Below are 21,352 nucleotides of genomic sequence, written 5' to 3'. Positions count from 1 at the left end.
AATTGGTGAAGTGTTGTATTAAGAGCCCGGACCGACAAGTTAAATCTTAGAGTTAGTTCAGAAAAAGACACCGGTATTTCATGCTATATTTCATACCATAAATCAAGCTAAATATAACATTTCTCAATTGTTTTGATCTAAATTAATACAAAATAATGTAAAAAGAATAAAAAATATGTTTAATAAAATTTCTGCGTCTGAGAGTTAAAGTTTTAGTTTTTAAAGTTCAAAATAAAAAGTTTCAGAAACTTTCTTTTCAGTTACCTATTCTTAGAATTGTTGGTAAAAGTATCATAAAAAAGATATATTTAAATCATTCTTATAATTTTAAAACTTAATTTTTCTAAACTTCTGTTAGTAATTTAAATAATAAAAAGCATAGAGTGATAATAAATGCCTTTGTCCACAATTATTTTATTTTGATAATAAAGTGCATGTTTAAAACAAAATTATGCCCTCTAACTTTCATTATTGTATACATTTTTTTTCTATGAATTCCACATCAAGACTTTTATAAAAATTTACTTTCAATTATTGTAGTAAAGTTGCGTTGTTTAATTTTCTTCCTTTGATTAGACATGAACGAATTATTATGGTGGTTTTTCTGGTAGATTCTTAGAAAATAACATTCGTATCATTAAGAGACCATGATCCAACACCGAGCAATCAAGAGATGTTATTGAACCTTATGAAAATGCGGTTGATACTTTTACCTTTTCGTTATTCATTTCCTCGTTTAAATGTGTTCTTGATACATTTATTGTAATAATTAACCCTATTTTTTATTGAAATCAAAGTTAACAAAATTAACATAAGATTTTTATTTTTAAACTCCCTTTTTTGCAATTTCCAAATTTGCATTTCAAGATATAAATAAATAAATAAATCTGACAAAGCAAGTCACTGAAAAATACGAAACAATGTGTTTCAACCAGAAAAAATTTATTTTTTAATGATTCCAAAAAATTTTGAAAGTTAGATTCATTAAACGTATCATGATCATATATCTTTCGATCTGGCATTAGCCTCATATTCGTTAATAGAATAAGATCTAAAAAGCAGCTTTGCCCTGCTGTACTAAATAATGCACAAGTATATATGTATCTCGTATACCTGCTTTGATTTTTAAGATTAACTCTATTAATAAAACGCCAACTTTAACCCTATACACAAATGGTAATAGCCCCCTTTAACCCAATTTTTACGCTTAGTGCTTTTCAATATGTAAATTGGGGCACCGTACGTGGGAAACATTAATTTCCATACCTCTTGACAACCGCTCACCGGATGTGGTAATAAAGAAGAAACGCCCGTTGCCATCCTAATGAAATATAATAGTAATCGAAAATGAAACTGGCGTTTAAATTGTTGTATTTTATTCTAAAAGCATTTAATCTGGATGGCATACTTTAGTAATTAAATTTGCAAGTCAAATTAAAGTGATTTTCCAACTATTATCGCCGTATTTAAAGTCATTTGCTTTTGAAATAGAATTATTTTACTATACAAAAAACTTATAAATATAAGTTTCTTTTTTTTCTTCATCGCATCTAGTGTACTTCTCAAAAGCGAATTTATTTCTCGTATGAGGCATCAAAAACGTGGGTATTTCTCTGTCTAAATAGGCAACACTATAGTCATCTATAATAACTCATTTTGCGAGATTGTTTTAAGTAATAATTTAAGCAGTGTTAAATAATAATTTATACGTTAAGTATTTGTTTTCCCTAATTTTATATTTTTCTGGAAATAAAAACTTAGTTACGAAATAGGTATTTTGGATTTGTTCTTGATACTTTCTAAAATGGATGTAGAAATTTTGAGCATAAAAGGGCGATAGTGTCGCTTACTGTAATATTAATTATTGATGACGCTTTTTCTAGCAATAACATATGTTATACGGAAAAATATATTAGTTCTTAAATCTTTTGCACAATATAAATATGTAATACACAAAAATTGGCACAACCTGCAAACTTAATTAAAAAAAAATCTGGTCCCTTATCCAGCATAACAACCGATCGACACCCTCTCAGCCAGAGAAAAACATGTCAAATAGGGTGTATGATAACCACTAACAGCTACACAACGCTCGCATCGATGTTTCATACCGTTTACAGGCTCCTTATTAATTCCTGCGGTAATATTCTTGCACCAAGACACCCTGGAACTCATCGATGAACGTTGGAGCTGGTCTTTGAGCTGCAATTGAGCGTCCAAGGGCGTCCCATTCGTGTTCGATGGGATTAATGTCAGGGAACGTCACAGGCTACTCCAATTGTCGATTATCCTCTGATTGGACGTATTCGTTCACTAACTGAGTCCTGTGTGAACGGACTTTACAGTCCATCAAGAAGAAATTTGATCCATATACAGAGCGGAAGAGTCTAAGTTAGAATCCAAGGATCTCGTTCCTGTACCACTGACCTGCCAGAGTACCTCTATCGGACACATAAAGGTCAGTATGCCGGTCTGCCATGATGTTCGCCTAGACCACCATACCCCTCCGACAATAGTGGTTCTTTTCAACTGTGTTAGAGGGCTGATATTGACTCCTGAGTTCTCTCCAAATGAGAACGCGTCTCAAGTCGTTGTCCAGACTGAATCGAGACTCATCACTGAAGAGAACCCATTCCCAATCATCCTCTCTCCAAGAGAAGTGTTCTCAGCACCATGCTAGAAGGTCCTTTTATGATTCACAGTCAAAGGGGTGCAAACTACAGAGCGCCTGGCATACAGGCCACCTGCGTTAAATCTCTGGGTGACTGTTCTTCTTGTTTCATCATACAGATTGCAAGATGGTTGTGTCACTGTTGCGGAACCTTTTGGCTAGAAGTTCAAAGTAACGGTCTTGAGCCAGCGTTGTTGCCCTTTTGGCTGCCTTGATCATGTTCCAGGACCACTGTCTGTGAACTGTTTCCACAGACTAGACACCACATTCCTAGAAACCCCAAGATCGCTACCACAGGTAGCTTGTAATGGGTCCGCCTTGAGTCTTCCAACTATCCGCCATCTTGTGACATTGTCTTAGTCATCGTTTGACTGGCCATACTAACGGTGGGTAAACAAAGAATTTCAAAAAACAAGGATTGAGCTAAGCTAAGGTATTTCAAAACGTCCTTACGCTGCAAGCTTCGACTAGCAAATGAGGTACATCTTCACAAAGTGATCACAGCGCCAGCCCGGCAGAGGTGCCCGCGAAGAGCTTAGCTTTTACCTGATACTTTATTTACGTATAGGCGTTACTTGTTTTGCTTTTAATAGAAAATCGTTCCTTCCTTAAATTGTTTCCATTAATATTATTAAAACTAGCTCACTTCACTGATGACTTAATAATCGAGTAAGTTCTAAGTCGTTCGCTTAACCAATTTTATTTACAAGCACAATTGCGAATATTTTTTTAATCACAAGCCAAAAGTTTAATAAGTAAACTTATTTATCTGGCTATAAAAAAGAAACATGTGCATTATTAGATGATTATGTGATAAACTTATTTCTTTATCCCAACTAGAGGAATCTTCAAATTCCAATAATAACGTTCAAAATAAGTAATCCAGGTTTCATTTATTTACTTTATCCCAACTAGAGGAATCTTCAAATTCCAATAATAACGCTTAAAATAAGTAATCCAGGTTTCATTATCTTTGACCAGATAGACCAGAAATATTGGTCAACTTTAACCACAGTTCATATTAAGGTTGTTTTTCAAAGGCTCCGTCGCAATATGAAATTGTGCTTTTTTGCGAATAATGTGCTTTTTTGTAACTGCTGTGAGTTGGGAACTGTCACTCATGACTGTTTGATTAAGTTTAGCCTATCTAACAACAGCATCGCTGTCTACGCTTATTTTGAAAATGGGGCAAAACGTCAATATAGAGAAAAGCCACAGTTTTGAGAAAAAGAAAAGCGTTTGTGGTCTAATTTTTTAATATTGAAAACTTACTCCAATGCTGCATTACTTGGGCTCATAAAAAGTTGCAAAATCTGAGAATAAGGCAGTGATTTTGATAATTTTCATCTAAGTGGGAAAATTTAACAGAATTGACGTTTCTTAAAAAAGTTTAATAAATTTAAAATATTTAAGTTATTTGTCTGTTCTAAAGCCCAGATAATTCGTCACGGCAAGATGTAGTCATCGCATTGCTTCTAATGTAACTTAACTTAACTATGGCTTTTTTATTTTTCTTGGCGACTGAGCTTCAAAAAACAGCGTTAAGAGTGTTGTTCACCCAACGGAAGCAACATTGTTTTTGAATTACCTGTATAATGTAATAGTAATAATATTTGACCTTATTTTAGTATAATAAGAGAGCCTAATATCTAACAGCTAAGCTACTGATCTTGTTCAACCTTTTCTTAACAATTCATGGTTTATCTTACTTGAAAAATTAATTTTCAATAACCATATATTTTATCAAGTGAAACTAATAGTAAGAGGCTCAAACTTTCAATAGCTCTCATCCTGAAACAATTTAAATCCAAGTTCAGCTGCCCCTTCCCTCAATGTTTTGTAGGTCAAAAATCTAAATTCGTTTAAAAATATGTGTGTTTATTCATGGAAAGTAAGTTTTGCGTTTGTTGTTTTAGTAGCTTAATTAATATTGAGCACTAATTAATTAGTATAAATGAGGTCACCCTTTTATGCCATTAAGATTGGCACTTAATTTGTAAAATTTAATTAGTATTAAAAAAAATTAATTTGTAGAATAATTAGTTTGTAATAATTAATTTGTTAAAATTAATTATTATAAAAAATTATCGTTATTAAAAAAAATATTTAAGGTGATTTGTTTTTATTCTGCTTATTGTACATCAGAATATTTACTAAAAAAGAATGTGCATTAAATATGTAAATTCTGCTGTTGATCTTTCAATAAATTGTTTGTTAATTTTATGATATAATCTTATGAGGGGCTTTTGGTCAAAAATTTATTAAATCAAATGAAAAATTTATTAAATCAAATGAAAAATTTTATTATTTATTAAAGTTTTATATTTTTGTAAGCTTCTATTATGTATTCCATTTTCCTTTAATATTTTATAATCCAAACTTATAAACAGAATCAAAATAGTTAAAATCTTTCTAACATGAATGGGGTTTTAACTGAAATATCTATTTTATTTTTTAAAAATATCTCTATTTTTATGGAAGTTATTGATGTTTACGTTTTTATTTCAATGTTTTTGATGGCACTGCTTTATACGGGATTGCGTGTCGACCAGTTTTTGGCACTCCCCACGAGGCCATGAAAATTAAACGGAAATCCTCGCTCCAGTTTTCCTACACAGAATGGATACATAATAACGGATGGATCACGCCAAGTCACACAAGGCTGTCAACATTTTAATTTTTTTGAGCAATATTTTCAAATGTGAAGGTAAGACTTTTAGAAAGAGAGAAAGAAAAGAAAGTAACGATTAATTACATAAGCTAGAAAATTAGGATAGCTTTAGTGCGATCGGTTAATAAAACATCGAACAAATATTCGCATTGAGATAGTAATTGGGAATAAATTTATCATAAACAGAACAAAAAATGGCCCTAAATTAGCATTATGAAAAAAACATTAAAAATGCCCGATTGTGAAAATAAAAATAAAAAACTTTATCTGGAAAACAAACAATTTCAAGAATCTCTGTCTGTTTATAAAAAATAGTGCTAGAAATTCATTCCGTAAATTTTGCTACATGAGGAGGATATGAAATTTTTCTTTCCTCATCTTTCTGCCGTTCAGTAAATCCAAGATGTCAGCGAGCACTTTCATCTGAGGAAGGGAAATTTTAGATATCCATGTCGGGCATAAACCACAAAATTTAAAGCATTTTTAACTTCCTCTTAATTATTTTTGTTTTTTTTTTTGTATGTGTCGTGGTGGTTCAGGGGATAGCAGGTTCGGCTTCAACTGAGGTGAACCGGGTTCGAATCCCAACGATGACTGCTCACACCGATTGCAGTGCTGACGTAAAATATTCCCTGTGTTAGACGGATCATGCGTTACAGTCTCCTTGCGTGACTAAAACACACTTTTTTACCGTCACAAAACTTTTATTTCAACAGTTTTATTAAAAGTGATTAAATTTTTAAAAAAATAATTTTCATCAGGCTAATCGTGGGAGATTTTCGTAGCTTTTCTCTCCATGTCAAGCAAATGTGGGTTATTTCCATCAAAACATCCTCCACGAATATTTTCTCTATACTTGATCCAGGAGTTCCTTGTCTTCTAGATTGGGCTCAAAATTGCAATGCTACAGAGTTGAACATTAGTAGTCGTAAACCCAAAAATTGGTTCAATTGTTCAAACGACGGTTATGAAATAAAATAAAATTATTTTCGTTTTCAACACCGAAAGAATTGATCTTTATTAGTGATTCTGGCTATAGGGACTCTATAACAAGCTTTTATTTCAACCCATTTCGCAATTATAAACAGATCATTTTCAAAATAAATAAGAAATATTTTTTTTTAATATTTCGCCAAAATGTAAGTATTTTAATTACTACTTAATCAATTTTCAGCTGCAGCTAGAATGTTTCTTGCCCATAAAACTTAAACAACAATGCACTTTTTGATTTGGAACATAAAATTAAAAGAAATGAAACATTAACATGAATCTGCAATACGTTCCCCTCCCCTGTTACCCTTGTTTAAAAGTGTTTAAATTTTACAAAAATAAGTTATCTGAAAGAGTAAATAAATTTACACTTCAATTACACTAAAATTGTTAAATCATAAAGTCTCATAAATGGTAGGTAATAGAATGAAAAAATATAACAGAGGAGAAGTAGAGTCAAATATTCTTGTAGTGCAGATTACTGAATTTTAGTCATACAAATGCTGATACCTACCTATATTTTTCTTAATAAATTTAGTATTTAATGAAATAATCAATTAAAAATCAATGAAGTTACCGCGAACATGATAAGAGAGTAGCATAGTAACGGTGAGGAAAAAAGAAACTGCAAGTTAATTTACTTGAACAAGTTCAATGTAAAAGAAGAAATTTTTTCGTAAAACTGAAAAACGTATTTTTATTTTACCATAAAAATATCAAATGAACATTAAAGCAATAAAATAAAAACAATTACGCTCGTAACAGAGGGGGAAAGGAATAAAACATCCATTCCTTGTCAAAGCTTTATTTTATTAGAACACAGCAAATACAGTAACAATTTTTAAAATGGCCAACTAAAAATGGAACCCACTTTTGAAAACTAAAGAGAAATAATTTAATACAACAACTATGGTAACAGAGAGAAAAAATCTTTGGTAATTTTTTTAAAGTAATTTTAAGACTGTATATTATATAAGCGTTGCTGTATCTTACACATGACGCAATTTTCACAACTAGATAAATTTAAATTATTTTCAATTAACAGTTGGTTTAATTGCAGTGAAATAAGAGATAAAGAAGTGTGGAAAATAGCAAAATATAGTTGCATTATTAAAAAGGTATAACACAGACATTATTTTTAAATGTCTATGCATCTGCATTAACTAAAAACATATGGTAAATGAATTTGAATGCTTAAAAGTGTTATTTAGAATTTAATTTCAGTAAAATCATAGACATCAAAAGTTTTTTGAAAATGACCCAAATGTATATTTTGCTGATTTAGTCTTGAAATATAAAACATATATATATGTAAGCAACTTCGATTAGCACCCTTGCACACGAAGCTTTTCTTTTTTTAATTTTTACCAAAAGATATAATTTTTTCTTCAATTACTATATTTGATTGATTTCATGCTTTTAGTTTGTGTTTGTTAATTTGTTAACATCGCAAAGTCCTTGAAATTTAGTTACCAATAATACTTGAGCTTACTTAATAAAATATACTTAATAATACTAAACTTGATAATACATAATGAACTTGTTACTTGAGCACTCCAGTTCATGGAGGGTGGTTCGATATTTCAATTGAAAGTAAATTATGTTAATTGATAAAATGAAGCATAAATTTTTAATAAAGGGGAGAAGAAGCCTTTGAAACTTATATTATAATTCAACACAGAGCTCCATTCCGTATCCTAATCACTATGATTGGTTTAAGTACTCCAACTAGTCGAACTATGGTCAAAAGTTTGATTGACGATTATATTCTCTTTGTTGATAATAAGGTTATATAGTCTGTTTGTAGTAATTGAGATTTGAATTGTCATCAATCACAGTGTTCGAATAAATGTTTCAGCGCTCTATCTATTCTAAGAGAAAACAAAGTAGCAGTGGTGGCTCAGGGAATAGAGTGTAAGTCTTCCAATGAGGTGAACCAGGTTCGAATCCCAGTGTTGGCTGGTCGATACGAATTATGCCCTCGGCTCGCACGAACCACAGTGCTGACGAAAAATATCCTCAGTGGTAGACGGATCATGGGGTTGAGTCCCTTGTCGTCACGCTAACCGTTGGATTTTTTCGTGCTTTTCCCCGCCATGTAACGCAAATGCGGGTCAGTTCCCGTGAACCCAAAATTGGGTCGGCTGTTCAGTGACGTTTATAAAATAAAATATAAAATTTAAAAAAATAAGACAACGAAGATACCCCTATCATAAACGATAATGTGAACTAATAAAAATTCAGTTATAAATAACACAGATGCCAGATTTACCGCGTAGATAAGATCGTTAATGTAGCATGAAAAAATGTCAGCTACTACTCCGTTAAATTATAAATAAATCCATTGAAAAAAATCGAGTGAGGAGTAACAATTAATTAATATTTAATATCCCAATGTGTTTTTTTTCATTCATTTCTCCTCCCTCTTATTCAAGAAAATCGTATCGATTAAATTCATTCACATTAGTCTTTCATTGAAAGGTTAAAGTTCTTATTTGTCAGACAATGTTTTTCCTTCCACAAAAAAAAGGAAAAAACAAGTAATTATTGCAGATTTCCGTGACATCACGACGGAGAATTACATGTATTGCAGCTTTTTCTTTTTATGAAAGATCAATGTACTGAGAAATCATGTTGATCATTCAACATGAAAATGTCATATCTCTTTCGTCAGAAATTCTATTTGAAAGTCAACAGTTACCTTATTTTCATTTCCATAATTAACATTATTGTGAAACTTACCGTCATCTAACAGCCTGTTGTGACTCAGGGTCATTACATTAAAATACTGAATCATCGACGAATTATAAAAACTACGGGTACTTATCCATTTCTCCGGAGCATGTGATAAAATCACCGATAAAAGCAGTAAATTCAACTGTTTCTCCATTTATTTATTTTTTTTATTTAGTTATTTCATTTTTTAGTTAAATAAATAAAATTTTAGGAAATAATAAAAAATAAGTAAATAAAATAACACAATTTAGTTGCAGCTGCGAAATGTTTAGAGACTACAATACGTTGATAAGAATTTTGAATATCCCCTCATTTTTGAAAAACTTCTTTTTTTCAAAAATTAATAATGATTGATAAATGCTCGAATTATGCTTTGATAATGTAACAATACAGTTCTCAAAAGTATCATAAATAGTGCACATAAAATAATGTTCATTATTTACAGCGTATAGTACTATTATGAAGTAGCGTTCATTCCGTGTTTTTATTTTTTATTTAAATAAAACAAATTAAAATACATTTTTAAAGAAATAAAAAATAAGTAAATAATCAAAATCGCTAGATATGTTACGTCAGCGGAATGTAAAAGTACCGAAATAACTTAATTAAAATACTGAATTTTTCCTCATCTTTAGAGTTAAAAAAAATACGAAATTTAATAATAACTGATAAATTTTCTCATTGCACTGCTATAATGATAATATACATTACGCAAAAAAAGTTTTTACACTAAATGTCAGATAGTTTGAATTTTGGCAGTTTATTCGTAATAGGCATGTGGAAAAATAATTTCTAAGATTTGTCCTATGAAGAAAAATAAATAGGTTGTTTACTCATTGTTATGACTTATAAATTTGAGATAAAGTTTTTTTTTCTATTATTTGAAAACATAATCTGGAAACTTATGAAAAATTTAAATCTTTCGTCAAGAAATTGTCGCATAAATAATAAATTTTTATTTGTTTTATTTATTGCTGCATGTAATTTGTGGGAATAATAAATCAAATCGAGTTTTTTGTTAGATTACTTGTTAAATTAAAAATTACATTAGAGCAAATGCGACTGAAGAACAAACATTATTTTGAAGATAGTAATATAATAACTAGATTTTATTTATGAGTAAAACATTTAAGTATTATATGTAACTAGGTTTCCAACGCTAAAATTTTGAATTTAAAAAAAGAAAAATCGTGAATCTTCTACATAGTTTATACAACAATTCTTAACTAACAATTTGATTATAACTTCAGACTTATATAACTTTAACTGTCATTTCCTTATTGTCTAATAAGATAACTTATTGTCTGATAGGATATGAGCATTAAGATTCTTTTTTTAAGATATTATTTAATAAATAAATAAATTTTATATAAATACAAAATTTATTTTCTGTGGCGAGATATTATAATACATTTTTTAAGTTAAGATCAATCACTATGCTTTTAGTCATTATGATAAAAATAGTGTTACACATAAGTATATAAAAATATAAATTTGATTTCAATAATCAATAAAGTTAATATGTAATTAATCCACTTAATAAGACTTCGATTAAAATAAACACTGAAAAAACTCAAGTTCATTGATAAATTATAATAAGACAAGATCGAAAATAATGTCAGACATTTATTTTCTTTCTACAATTTAAAATTAAGAAACAAGCATTCTTAGTAGTTTTTGTATTAAAAAATAAATCTACATTAATTTTTTAAAGGTTTTAAATGTAAGAATGAGAATTCAAAATCATTTTTTTTTAACTTTAAATTTTATTATTTATCAATAAGGCAGAAATTTTTTTAATTTGGCATTATTTCGAACTTTTAAATTCTCTTTAATAAAAACATTTTTAAAAAAAACCGTGCCATATCAATAACTCGACAAGAAACCACTCAATTTGACTTGAATGCCAATCACATTTTTTAAAATTACCATTATTTGTATACTTTTTAAAATTAAGATTTAGATGACGAGATAATATTAAGCATGGTATTTCAAGGTCGTCATTTTGTTAAATATTCAATCGAATCAAACATTCAAACGATTTTATGACCAGAAAAAACTTGTGAACATACTTTTCTAACAACGTTTGTTTTTAAAAAGTTGGTAATTTGTGTTTATCGAAAAAGAACTTTCTTATTAGATCATAATATACTTTAAGTGTTTCTATATAAAAATTTTAAAAAAATTTAAAATTAAACTAAATTTTAGTAAAACAAATATAGTAAGTTGTAATTATTCTATGTAATTTTGAATAAAAAGTTGAGGATTTTCGTTTAAATAAAAGCAAAATTTTTTGAACTCGAACCTTTTTATACACAGAAACATACACTTTGACTTCTCAATAATACCTTCAATTTAAAATATTTTTATTCCTACATGAATTCTCATAACTGTGAAATTGGTATTGAATCGACATTTAACATCTTTTTACAAAACAGTTCGATAAAAATCTTAAGTTCCCTTCTCATTATATGAGTCGTAAATCATGAACCATGTTTACCATTAATTCTATAAAATCAGCTTCGGTTTCATTGAATTTAATAATTTTTTTTGGAAAAAAAAACGAAAAAAAATACATTTGTCTTTTCAACTGTTTTCATTAGTGAAGTTTGTGCCCTAACACTAGAGTTATAGTAAACTTTTGTTTTGATTAGAAAATTTGCTTATCTCTAAACTTACCATAGTAAATGAATCTTTACGTTATCTAAAGAGTTTTGAAATAATACCTTTAGTAATTCTGGTACCAATAAGTAATATTTTTTCTCTTTTTGTTTTGATGATGCATTTTAAAATTTTCGTAAACATAACCAAAGAAATCAAGCCCGACAGAGACGATATTCTTGCTTTCGAGTGGGCTGATATCAAGAACAAAATGAACAATTTAAAGCTATCGAAAAGAGGATACTCTTGAATGCTCCTAAGATGCTGATTACGATTAAAAATTTTAGCATTCAAATGTCATATAAACAAAAATAAAGTTTTATCATGTTGTACAAATTTTAAAATGTGTCTCTTAATATTTAAATATGCAAAAGAAACTTTCTTTTTTTTATTTGATAGTTTACAGTTTTATTTCATTAGCATAATCTGGTGCAAGGGGTTACACAGTCTAACACATGGATTACATTCGAAATAAGTGGTGCAAAGAAGTCCCCATAGATACATAATAATTTTTAAAATAGCACAAAAAAGGTAAAAAAATTTAAAAACATTTTACTGTTTATTTTTTATATTTTCAGTCTCTTTAGTTTGTTTAATTTTTTAGTTTGCTTGGATTTGGTAATCTGGATTTTTAAATTAAAACTGGATTTGGCCACTAAACAAAGTGATTTTATTTTCTTATTGACGAATGTGTAAGTAAAAACACGAAAAAGTGACTCAAATTTCCCCCGGTTGATGGAATTAAATCAAAGCATATGGTGCTTTCTCAATTATTAATTTAATTCATGTTTTACTTTAAATGTGCTTTTTCTTATGCTAAACCAACGAAAAAATAATTCTTATTTTGTTAATTAGTTATTTAATAAAAATTTTACTTGAAATGTATGTGTGTAGTTTAAATCAATGACCGAATTCGACGCTAGCACGTATAACAATGTATATGAGTTATTGTTTCAGTGTGAAATCAGAAAATAACTATTTTCTAAATAATACAATAATTTAAATTATACCTTAATACAAGTATGCATAATTTAATATTCAAAAATGCCAACTTTATGTTTATTGCATTTTACATTGCCAGTTGATATAAACTAAAAATAAAATATTGAAAAATCATTAATTAAAAAAAGATATTTTAAACTTGACGGATAACATAAATGAAACTAACACAACAAATTTCAAACCATCACAGATAAATTTGTATCAAAATTTTTTTTTGAAATTTAGAATTATGATTTTTATGTTAAAATTATAAAAAGAGAAACTAAATACAAACTACAATGATGAAAGTTTGCCGAAATACACTATAAAAAATTCCTGATCGAATTACGGTATTAAGTACCAGTGTATCATCCTTAGAATCCATTTTTACCGAAAATCCATTTTTCCCGTAAATTATTATAATGTAAATTTTACTGTAATATTTATTTAATTCGAGTGATCCAGTGATTTTTCGGTTATTATTACTGTAAAAATTGCAGCATATCAGATGTATCCATAATACTTTCCGAGGAAAATGGATTTTACGAGAAAAAGTACGGGCACCCTGAGTGCCGGTGATCGAACGAATCAACTTTAGTTAATGGCTAGCGAAAGTGCCTTGTAATCTGTTCTTTTAATGAAATATTTGTTTTTTAACAATTACTATTTTACGAAGAGCATTAATGAAAGGAAAATTTATGATTAAAAAAAATTACAACTATGTTGCATTCAAATGAAGTTTTACAATAAGAAGAAGTTTTTTGAAAGAAGAAGTTTTACAATATATGAACATGTAAAGAAATTATAATTGCAAAAACTACTGTGTTTGGCATATTCGTATTGATAACATATTCGAATGTTAAATTATAAAAAAAACATTTACAAGGAAACGAAGATGTTACTTAAAATTTATTTTATTATAAATTTATAAACTTTAATCATTTTGTTATAAAATATCAGAATGCGATACTTTGAGCTTAGGTATTTAAAGATCAAATTATTCAGTTTAATATAGAATATTTATATTGACTATAACGTGCAAAATGCGTTCTAGTGCGACATTTTTCCTACTATCATGCATATTCTACTCTAAATTACTTGACAAAGATTTAATCATCATGTAAAAGTTGTCGACAAGAAAAAATTGCGTCAAGATATTTAAGTACAATAAATATGAAAAAAAGTAATTTACATCATTTTATTTCTCTGAGCCCAAATTTTGAATGTAACAATACATGGAATAAAATTTTGACTTTTAAGAACGTGTACTAATTTAACATTATTTCTAAAAATATTCATTTATTAATATAATCAGTGAAAATTCCATTTCATTGATGATGACAAAAATTAACTCTAAAAGCATCCTGATGTTGCGTTTAACAATTTAAATCGTGTAGTTGAATTCTTATGAAAAACTATTAAATGTTTACAAAATCTCTTGCATAGACATTGAGTTATTTTAGAAAAAAAAAACAAATATCAGTACCAGAATAAACTTAACAAGAACAACAGTTCAAAGCAAACTTAATAAAAACACATATCAGTGCGGAACAAACTTACATTTATATTAATTCGGAATTCATTGAATTCGTTCTTATTCTGGACGAATGAAACAAGGATTGTTGTATTTTCAAAACAATTTAACGTTACGGGCAGGAAAAGCCATGGCACCCGTTTCCGAAAAGACAGTCTTGTCAATAAAAAACTATTTTTCGAAATTTCATATTTTTGTTAATGTAATATCGCTGGTTCAAAACTAAAACGACACTTCGGCACTCACTTCTCGTGTTATTTCAATGAGAGGAGAATTCAGAAGTGTCGTTCTAGTTTTGAACCAGCGATATGTTTATTTGGTCTTAAAAAATACTAAAACAAGTCTTTAAATCAAATACAAAACTTAACCCCATGTGCTTTTTTTAAAAAAAAGTAAAAGCTCAGAGTGGAATTCAAATGAAAAAGGTTTCTAAAATGTTATAAATTACTTATTCTAAAATAGAGCCATTTTTTCTTTGTCACCAAATTTACAACATCATATATCGAGCTGTGGTGGCTCAGGCGATGGAGCGTTCGCCTTCCAACGAGATGAACCAGGTTCAAATCCCATCGATGGCTGGTCGATACGAAATCCGCACCCGGCTCGCAGCGACCACAGTGCTGACGTAAAATATCCTGAGTTGCAAACCGGGTTAGAGTCCCCTTGCCTTCAGACTAACCATGGAAGGTTTCCGTGGTTTTGCAAATACGGTATAATAAGCAATGCCGGTGAGTTCCATCAAAAAGTCCTCCGTGATGGCAGATTTTTCTCAATACTTTATCCAGGAGTTTTCTTGTCTTCTAGATTGTGCTCAAAATTACAAGACTTCGGAGTTGAACATTAGATGTCTTAAACACAAAAAATTGGATCGGCAGTTCACCGACGGTTACATAGAAAATAAATAAAATAAAATTCAAAAAAACGTCATATATCAACTCGAAAGTCATTAAACTTGCTCTTATTCTACATGAATACAACTTTAAAAGCACTGTTATATTTTCAAAACATTTTAATGTTACGGAGATACTTCCATTTCTGAAGAAGACAGTCTTGACTTAAAAACCAATTTTTCAAGTATCACATTTTTAACAAATCAAATGATGCTGAATTTAACTGAAAAAGTTTTGAAAAATGTTACAAAATCTGTTACCCAAACATTGAGATTTTAAAAAACTTACCTCACATCGAATTAACTTTAAAAACATACCTCATTTCGAATTAAATTTAATAAAAATCATACATCAGTTTGGAAATCATGTCAGTCTTGTTCATATTGTAAATGTATACAACTTCAAATGTAGTGTCATATTTTCAAAATAATTTCATGTTACGGGAACGCTTCCGTGTCTGAAGAAGACAGTCTTAACTTTAAAAAAACACTTTTACGAATAAAAATTTTTGTCAATTAAATGTGATTAAATATTAATATTTACTGAAACAAATTTCAAAATTGAATACACAAACTAACTACATTTACATTTTTTTTAACAAATCAAGTAGTTCAATTTAATTGAAAAAGTATTCCAAAATGTTACTTACCCAGACATAGAGTTATTTTTTCCTCGTCACGAAATTAACGTAACAAAAACATATAATAGTTCGTAAATCATTAAACTCGTCCTTAATTTAGCTAAATACAACTTTAAAAGCACTGTCATATTTTCAAAACACTTTAATGTTACGGGAAAGCTCCCATTTCTGAAGAAGACAGTCTTGACATTAAAAAACTATTTTTCTAAATATCACATTTTTGTAAATTAAATGTCTTTATAATGTTTACAGTTCTCAAGAAGATGCGCTAAGAAGCATTTTTAGATCTAAGAGAGTATCAACGAAAACCGAATTTTCCAGGCTTATCATAATGAAACATACGCTGTTAATTTGTTTTGTTATTAACTACCAAAAATGTTCATCTAATAAGTTCAGAGCCGGCAAATGTTGCGCGCTGTATCACATTCGATAGTGCATGGAAAATCCATCCATGATAATTCAGCCTGTGTGGTTGCTAGACATGGGTCATGTGACCTTGGTGTCATAGCAACTGGGACAACAGCCGAAAGTGAGTGTACTAAGTTTTTTTTATTTTTTATTCCTATCTGCTTTCACTTTTTTATGCCATGTCACTCAATTTGTTGACGCTTTCATAAATTTGCATGCTATGAGTTAGAAGCGTGGTATAAATTAAGTGACGAATAAGGAGTGATGTGATTAATTTTCCTTGCTTAGATAGCTAAGACAAATCTTTGGTTCGTCACTTGTTTGATTTGAAAATAAAAAAAACGAATGGAACTTTCCAATAAATTTCTGCAACTATAAAAAATTTATTCGTGTTTTCTTTTTTTTTTCTTATTAACAATTCTGTATCGTAGTAAAATTTCACTAACACATAAATACAGTTTAAGAAATTATTATGCTGAGAAAAAAAACTGTTTCGTAAATGATAAGTTTAAATAAGGAATTTTTTTATCACACAAACAGAAAATTAATAAATAAAACTATCCATTGAATTTCTCATTTTCCTTTTTTTTTATGATAGCTTACTCCTTAAATTTTGTATCATAATAGTAAAATATAATAAATAACCAAAATAAATTTACTGTCATTAAGGTAAAATTCCTTAAAATAAGTTTGGTTAAATGTTAATATAACTTCCAGACTTTTATGAAGCATAAATTAATATTTTATCCTTCAAAAATTATTTTGTCATTTTACACATAATTTTTCGTGTTTTCCGATCTAAACATTTTATATCTAAATTATAATAAAAATGAATGTTTGATGACAGGAAAAGAAAAACTTTAGTACTGACGGTATTAGCTGAAGATTTGGTGAATTTTTTCTAAATACTGTAAACAAATTTTAAAAAATTCACCCAAATACATAATATTTTAAGAATTAAGATTAAAAAAACACATAATTCGGAACATGCAACTGCCTCGATGCTGTTGACAAAAATTGAGAATTCTTTTTAATCCAGAGACCATGAATAAAATTAGGCTATCTTTATTAATTTGTAACTCTCTATCTAAAGCTATTAGGAGAGCCTCAAGAGCAGGGCCCGACTTAGCCTGATTGGGGCCCAGGGCAAAAACTTGTTTGGGGGCCCCCATTTCTTCACTACTTCAGTAATGAAGAACCGAACTTTATGGAGATAGTTAAATTTTTCACCTCATTAATGATAACAAGAAAATTTACTAGAACCTAAAATAACTATTTAGTCCCCCTCCCCTTCAATGGTTAGACGAAATAAAATGTCAATTTTATTGATTTTTCTGACAATCCTATGACATGCCGAATGTAGTTTTCTGAGTGTTAACTTTGTCATCCAGCTGCGAAAAATTAATATCCTTGCTGACATTAGGGCGGAATCCAGCTGAATTTTCGCAATTACCATGGCTCAATTAAGCCAATTAGAGGTCTGTATTTGTAAACATATCGCCTTTTGAGATATGTAAAAATACAGGCTCTTAATTGGTCAAATTTGTTCATCGTAATTGCGGAAATTTAGCTGAATTCCTCCCTAGAAAGCCATGGATTTACGAATTATAGATTGAGTTCATACGATCGATTAATGAAGAACATGAAACTTGCGGATTTTACACTACATTGATCAGACACTAGATGAGTGCTTCACACTTATATTGCAATTCACTTAATTTTTATTCATTTATTTTTCAACAAATTTGGCTCTATGTTTCATTATCATATTTTTGATTAACAACAGAAAATCAATATTCTTGTATTTTTTCTAAACATATTTGAGGGTGTGGCAATCAATTTTTATTGTTATCGTAGTTTTACTTCGGACATTATTATTTGTTACAGAAGGTAAATCATTTTCTCTTTTCTTATATATATCTATATATTTAGCGCAATCTTTTTTTTGACATTAGTGGATAAAAGACACGGGTAATTAAAGCATTAATGAGCAAAAAGTGTAGTTTTAAACTTAAGCGGACTTGCTCTAAACGTTAATATTTTTATTTACTACTTAGGAACTGCCCCATCTACGAAATAATAGCCATATTACAATGACTTAAAATCATTTTTATAAATACATAACTACCACCGCTCAAACGCTATTTGAATGTTTATAGACTTTGTACTGTACTTATACATCTCTCTCGTTAAAATTGGCTTTTTCAAATGCGTACTGATTTAACTGGGTACTAATATTACGCTTTGAAACCAGTACGTACTTGAAAAAAACAGTTTTCCCACTTATGAAAAACCAGGAAAGTGACATTTTTTTTAAAAAAAAAATGAGATTTCTCGGAAAAAGCTCTCATTTTTGCCTTATTTTAATATATAACTTTCATTTATATTGCTGAATCTATTAATTCCTATGATACTCAGTGGAGAAACCAGTAGATAAGTAGCATTAGGTTATTCGTCGAGTGGAAGAACCAGGTAAGTGACTTGGCAATAAATAGTCAACAAGCAACACTAGAAAATCACTGGCTTTTTCGTCGAACGCTAAGATGCTTGAAGAAAATGGGAAACTGAATACAGCAGCTTCATTCATTAAGGAGGAATGCAGATTTCTTTTACGAATCAATAATTAAAAAATAGAACGAAAAAAAATAACCCTAAACTGTTTCAACATATAATTTTATTATTTTTGGTATGCAATATTTTGAGTTTTAGATACATTGCCTTGTTAATGAATTAAAAAAAATTTCTGTGCAAAATCGCATAGAAAGTTCGAATTATTTTGTGCTTGCGTACTTTTTCGTTATTATTGTTACTAACTAAATTCCATACTTCGTACCGTACGGGACTTAATGCTCATTCCTCGTATGGGGCGAAATAAAAGCTAAATAATCAGTTTATCGGTAATGATCAACACTGCGAATTCAAACACATAACTAAATAAGACATACTAAAACAATTAATAAAGTTAAATCAATTTTATATATATTATAATTTATTATTATTTGTTGCTCTCTTCCTGGTGGCTTTGCATTATTAGATTAAGCAAAACATGTTTTTAGACGTTTATCATATCAAAATAAAAATTAGCGAGAGTAGTGTCGTTTGGCATAATGCCATTGCTCGAGGCCAAAATTTGTTTNTTTTTTTTTTTTTTTTTTTTTTTTTTTTTTTTTTTTTTTTTTTAGTCAAAAATTACCGTAATCAACCATTTTCTCTGATACTTATCCCATTCGGCAGGTCATAAAAAATCTATTCCCCCATTTTCTACAGTAAGTATCGTGGTTTCTATATTAGAATATAATGTATTTAACAATAAAATAGAAACTAAATTTTTAATTTACTAATCTAATTTTTGACTAAAATTCTATCTCGTGAATATAAACCTAAATTTTCGCATATTTATTTTTGCTTTCAAAACAAAATTATATTCGTGAAAAAACATTAAAATCCTCCATGAAAGCAAGTAGATGCTACGCACAAGAAAGATTAAAAATCCTCTGTTATAAAAGAGTTAGGGTCAACTAAACGAACTCCCCAAAATTTTATAAGTTATGTCTTCACAAAAAAATATACTAAAAACATAAAATAACAAAAGTAACAAAAACGAGGAATTTATAAACTTTAAAGCTCATTTACTCAAATTCCCTAAAATTTCACTTACCTGGTTTTTCCACTAAGTTCTTCATATAAGAACTCAAAAAAGTGCCGATTGTACCCACTATATGTTACTAATTTTTAAATCTATTTATGGATCTGAAATAAAGTAACAGTGATTTTTCAAAAAAATATAATAATTTTGTAAATATACTGCGTGTAATAAAAATAAGAGTCAGAACTAAAAGAAGTGATAGTAATCGATTTCTTTTTTTAACTTCTTTCTCCAAACAGGCAGTTAGGTCACTATGAACTTGTGTTTTTACCTCTCAGATCTCTTAAAATATACATATTTTCCTAAATACTTTTTTTTCTATAGAGATAATGTTGTTTATGAAACACACATCGAATTACCGGGGGGCATTGTAATGCAAATTCGTGTCGCAACTACATTTAAGTAAAGGCCAGGGAACCTCCAACATTGTATGATTCCTTTTATTTCAGCTGCTGATCAAGTTCTAACAGATCATACCAATACAGATAGCTATCACTTGAACAGTTACTGCAAAGTTATCAACAATTAAAATTCTTTGTCCTTTTTTATTCGTTTTCATTGTATTTTTCATTTTTACCTAACGAACGTTCACCCTTTGTTTTTCGGAAAAACATTGCACAGTAAAAACTATTTGCTTTGGCTAATTCTATTTCTCCTCACAGTTGTGACAATTTCGTTAAATTGTCTTAACTGTAAAGCATAAATTATGTTATGAAAAGTATAAAAATTAATTATACTGCTTTTTACTCATCGGGTCAATGCTAAAACTGCATCCTCAAACCATATATGCAATTTGTAAACAATTCTTATGTCATAAATAAATTTTGTGTTAGATTTAATTGTTATGACAAATATAAAATAATGAATCAGCCTTAGAGTCAAATGTACACTATTTGTAAGCAATCCTTTCGTCATTAATAAATTTTATATTACATTTAAATTTACGACAAATATAAAATAATGTGATTCCGTTCCTAATTTGTGATAGATTTCCTACTGTCCTAGGAACACTATTCATAATTTTCTGTCCCTTCTCTTAAAAAAAGGAAAAGAAGAAAAAGTAAGAAAGAAAGAAAAAATATAAAAAAGAAAGGAGGCCAAGCAATGTAAAAAATTGCTGCCATAGACTGAACTTAGAATAAAATGGTGCTTTTTAAGTCTGTCGAGGGAAGATTGAAGTAAATTATTATGCAATTTCTACTCAAACAAGTCCATTAGAAACTCGGGTGTAGTCCCGCAGTGGACTGATCGTTAAGACACGGTTCCCAGCAGATCACCGAAGTCAAGCATCACTGGCTACGGTCAGTGTGCGGGTGGGTGACCACTTGGATCAGTCTGCGTAGAGACCGAGGGTGTGCGGTATTGGTCCTCGTTAAACTGTGCTACCGTAATGTGCTCGACTTTCGCGCGCAGGTCGTCGGGCTACCGAAGTGGGGGTGCCATCCCCTCCGCAGAGGATCAAAATTGTGATGGCATGTCTTCGGATCATCCTCCGGGATTTTTCCCAGACCGTCGCCAATAGCC

At 29.5% G+C, this 21,352-nt stretch overlaps 1 protein-coding gene across 1 annotated transcript in view; it reads right to left on the bottom strand.

Annotated features, from left to right (window-relative positions):
* The window catches only part of LOC107455915 (calpain-A), a 64,939-nt gene extending 48,669 nt beyond the window's left edge, over positions 1-16,270 (bottom strand). The window contains exon 1 of the mRNA XM_016073643.3: positions 15,784-16,270. The gene's annotated coding sequence lies outside the window, so the exon portion shown is untranslated. The remainder of the gene's footprint in view (positions 1-15,783) is intronic.
* Between the last annotated feature and the right edge of the window lie 5,082 nt (positions 16,271-21,352).

Source organism: Parasteatoda tepidariorum, chromosome 2, assembly GCF_043381705.1.
Source record: "Parasteatoda tepidariorum isolate YZ-2023 chromosome 2, CAS_Ptep_4.0, whole genome shotgun sequence".
NCBI classification, from domain to species: domain Eukaryota; kingdom Metazoa; phylum Arthropoda; class Arachnida; order Araneae; family Theridiidae; genus Parasteatoda; species Parasteatoda tepidariorum.
This window is presented reverse-complemented; position numbering and strand designations above follow the sequence as displayed.